The 4,226-nt window shown below is 39.6% G+C and overlaps 1 pseudogene; it reads left to right on the forward strand.

Annotated features, from left to right (window-relative positions):
• The first annotated feature begins 2,190 nt into the window (after positions 1–2,190).
• On the forward strand, positions 2,191–3,881 carry LOC105979471 (annotated as a pseudogene).
• The last annotated feature ends 345 nt before the right edge of the window (positions 3,882–4,226 follow it).

Below are 4,226 nucleotides of genomic sequence, written 5' to 3' on the forward strand. Positions count from 1 at the left end.
CCTGGTGTTCTGCTTGGGGTCAACATAAATGTCCTGGTATAAGGAGGCTAACAGTAATTGGAGGAAAAGAGTGTTTTATCAGGATGGTGAGGGCTCGAAGACACTTCCACCTCCCCTGTTCAAAAACAAAAAAAGAATATTTCTCCAACAAATCTTCCCTCTTTACACGCTTCCCTCTTCTCCCCTGTTAATTCTCTTGCTCAACACATTACTATCTATCCATAATTTGAATAAAAATCTAGGTCAATTCTCAAATTCCCTCTCTCCCTGCCCCATTTATAGTCATTCATTCATGACAATAATGACTAATGTGAACATTTCCCTCATTTTGTCATTTTTGAGTTCAAATATTAGCTTTTTACTAATAACGTTGCCTGGTTAAAGTGGCCTAGATATTTTGCAATCGTAAGATTTAATGGTTATTATTCACCCATTGTATGCACAGCAGGGGAAAGGTACCATTGTCTACTAGAAGCAGCACCAACTTTGATTAGTTTATTTCCTGGTTCTGTGGAAACTCAGACAACAACTTATCTTTCCAGTAATTTTCATGATATAATTATGGCATGTATGGTCCTTTTTGTATGAGATCACGCTGAATTTAAATAGTAAAATTAGAGCTCAAATCCAGGCCTACAATTTCAGTCACAAACCAAGGCCCAATGATTTTTCTCCAATCCATTCATTTTTATGTCAGCTTCCTGCATGGAAACCATTCTACTTCGGGTCTGAAGTCTGCCTCTACTCTCTTTTCCGTCTTCCTTGCCACTTTCTATTTCTGTTCACCCAAACTATTGCAGTAGGCGCCAATGTGGTGCCCATTTCTCCTGCTTCGCCCTTTTGGTATTGTTCGATGCCATCAAGTGGGCTCCATCCCACGGACGCCCTATGCATAACTGAACCAAACACTGCATCGTCCTGAACCATCCTCACAATTGTTCCTATGCCTGAGCCCACTGATGCAGTAGCCACAGGGTCAAATCCATCTCCTTGAGGGTTGTCCTCTTTTGCACCACCTTTCTACTTACCAAACATGATGCCCTTCGCTAGGGACTGTTCGCTCCTGCAATATGTCAACCGGATGCTTCTCTCTGGACAATTGCTCACACTGTTCCCTTAGTTTTGAAGACTGTTCACAAGGTCTCTGCTTGCAAAGATCCACCAACTCTCTTAATGGCTATCCCAAAGACTACCCCTTCTGGAAAACCCTCCTAATCTTCAATATAATAAAATATTTTCCTCCATGTTAATCTAGTATTTTGGTAATTCCAATGGCAGATTGTGCACGAGTCTATAAACTAGTGCTCTCAATTATGTTCTGAATGAGCTTTATTCCCTTGGTTTAGCAATGGGCATAGTGTCTGTCAACTAGCCAAGTCTTTAGCACGCCAATGAATTGAAGTAAAAGGCATTCAATCTGTGGATAACTGGAAACAGTGGCCCACACAGCCTATCACGCCAACAAACCAATCCCAGGCAATGTAGAGTTTGGTACACTAGTATAAAACTTGTGTATAGTTTTAGGTGCATGTTGTTCATTTCAATTTTCTTGATCTGATTGAACTACCGAATTGTATGATATGTGAATTATATGCCAACAAAACTGTTTAAAAATTTCAAGTTTTGTCTTCTAAAACACATAATTGTTACTTTAAAATATTATTGAAACTATTGTCCTAATTCAAACTTCCATTGGGACAAATCACAATATTAAAACATATAAATCATATATTCAAATTTCATGGTTTCATGACCTAGGTAACTTAGAGTGATAGGGCATGCCTACATTCTCCCCCTGTAGTGGTTATATGTTTCTAATCTCATGGTCAGTAGTTCTAGCCCACCAGCCATTCCATGAGAGAAGACCAGGCTTTCTACTCCCATGAAGATTTCTGTTTCAGAAACTCACAGGGGCAGTTCTACAGGGTCACTATGAGTTGGAATCAATTTGATGGCAGGAGTTTGAAAATTAACTGAGAAGGGGCTTTCCAACACACAGTGTATGTAGCTATGCAGAGGGAACCTGCATAGCTATTTGAAATGAAACTGGCTTTACAGTAATACCCCATGGAAGTATAATTTTGGAAGTCTGTCTCTTGTTTGCGGGAGATAAGCCTGTTAAGTACATTTCTAAGTTTCTCTGAACTATTTGGAAGTTTCCCTTCTCTGGATGACTCCATCTTTACGCAGATGCGACATTTCCAGGCTCCCTATATTGCAGAAATTTCTCAAAGAACCCAGAAGGTGGTGCACCATACACACATATTCCTCTCACTACTCCGATTCCCTGGAGTCCAGAGGGACATGTGTGTCCCACATAATTTTATTCTCAGAATGCATACATCCTTACCACAAAATCTAGAGGACATATGTTTTCCATACAATCCCACTTCTGGGGTCAAGAGAGACATAGTTTTCCAACTTAATAAATAGCAAACACTTTATCTCAAAATAAAATTTCAGAAATTCTCCTTAATTAAGCTGGCCTTATTTTAATGAAAACGCATGATATCATCAAACTATCTCAAGTGAAAAACAAGTGTATCATGAAAGGGTTAAATCTAAATTAAAATAATTAACACTGCCATCTTATTGTTGACCCTGCTAGGATACTTATAAGGAAAGTCTTAAGAGACATTACTGTGTAACTGAATATTTTTTTAATGAGAGGAAAATAATCCATGAACTAATATGGCAATTACATCTATTATATTCTAGAAATTTTACAAATCCAAAATATAAACTAGAAAAGCAATGGTAATTTTTTATAGTAGGCTTGAAACTGATTGAAGAAGACAACACATATCATCTATCCTGATAGCTTATTTATTTTATTTTATTACCATTAAGATATAGCCACAATTTTCCGACTAAATACTTAAGGTAAACCACTGTGCACTAATTTTTGTTAATATCTTCCATTTTTATATACAAAGAATTATCTCTCACACTGTAATCTCTTGAAGGGTTCATAACTATTACTTATGAGAATTAAGAAATATTTTACGTTATCAGGCCAAAAAATACTACCACTAATCCACAGTAATTACACTATATATTAGCTTGAAGTTCTAAATTGCGTTATAATTTTTATAATGCCAGAAATATTTTACATTCCCTTGATCTTTGAGAATTATCTTGCTATGGTTATGAATGAACAGTAATAACGGTAGGAATAATTCAAAAAGACCAATGAACTATATACATAAATATGTATGATGTAGCCTATGTAGCAATACATTTTTTTACTTAGCAATGAACTGAAAGAGCTTTTAGGGTCTTAGCGAGCCGCTGGGACCCCCGGGAGGCGCAAAGGGAGCTGCTTTTCCCACGCTTCAAGGATACGCTTTGGCAGTGGTAGTGGGCATTGTTGCCTGTTTGCGGGAACCCTAAGCGTGGATGTGCGGCCCTCTCAACCAGTTCCCAGCCAGCAACGGATCCTGAAGTGGCCCCTGTGGATAACGAAGCTGTTGCCCCCAAGTTTCCAAACTGGAATCCCCGGAACCTGGAGCTCTTGGCAGTAGCGAGGAAAGAAGGAGGTTGGGGAGCAGTGTGACCCTCTGGGACTTCTGGCCCAGATTGCGAGTTATAAGGACTCAACATCATGTGGAAGCATTTGTTGAGCATCGAAATGGCAAGATTGTGGTTTCTGCATCCTCTCGTGAATGGGCTATTAAAAAGCACCTGTATCGGACCACCAAGGTGGTGGCCTGTGAGAGTGTAGGGAAAATACTGGCAGCGCGTGCTTATGGGCAGGAATCGATTTCATGGTCTACCAGTCCACCCCTTGGGAGGCAGCGTTAGACTCGATCCAGGGACTGCAAAATGCTCTGACAGAAGGTGGTGCGATGCTAGAGGAACCGCGAAGAATCTCTCAGTAGAATGGAAACCTTCATTGTTTTGAACTTGTGAGAAAACCGTGCTTGCGCCCATCAGAAGAAAGCACCGACAACACCACCAGCTTGAAAGTTTTATAACATGAAGCCATGTAACACTGGGGTATTGTTTATAAGAAAGCTCCATGCCCCTCACCACCCCCAAAAAATTATTATTTGTTTTATGAACTTTTATTATGAATTGGGTGAAGCGTTATGGAGCAAAGACATTTTCCATTCAACCGTTCATACATATTTTGTGTCACTGATTGCAGTGCCCATAATGTACATCAAGCGTTTCACCTGGTATTCACCCATTTCCATCCCTCATTCTAGCCTACACCATTCTGC

This window comes from Echinops telfairi, unplaced genomic scaffold (assembly GCF_000313985.2).
Source record: "Echinops telfairi isolate 266 unplaced genomic scaffold, ASM31398v2 ScPeMD7_15;HRSCAF=58, whole genome shotgun sequence".
Lineage (NCBI taxonomy): Eukaryota > Metazoa > Chordata > Mammalia > Afrosoricida > Tenrecidae > Echinops > Echinops telfairi.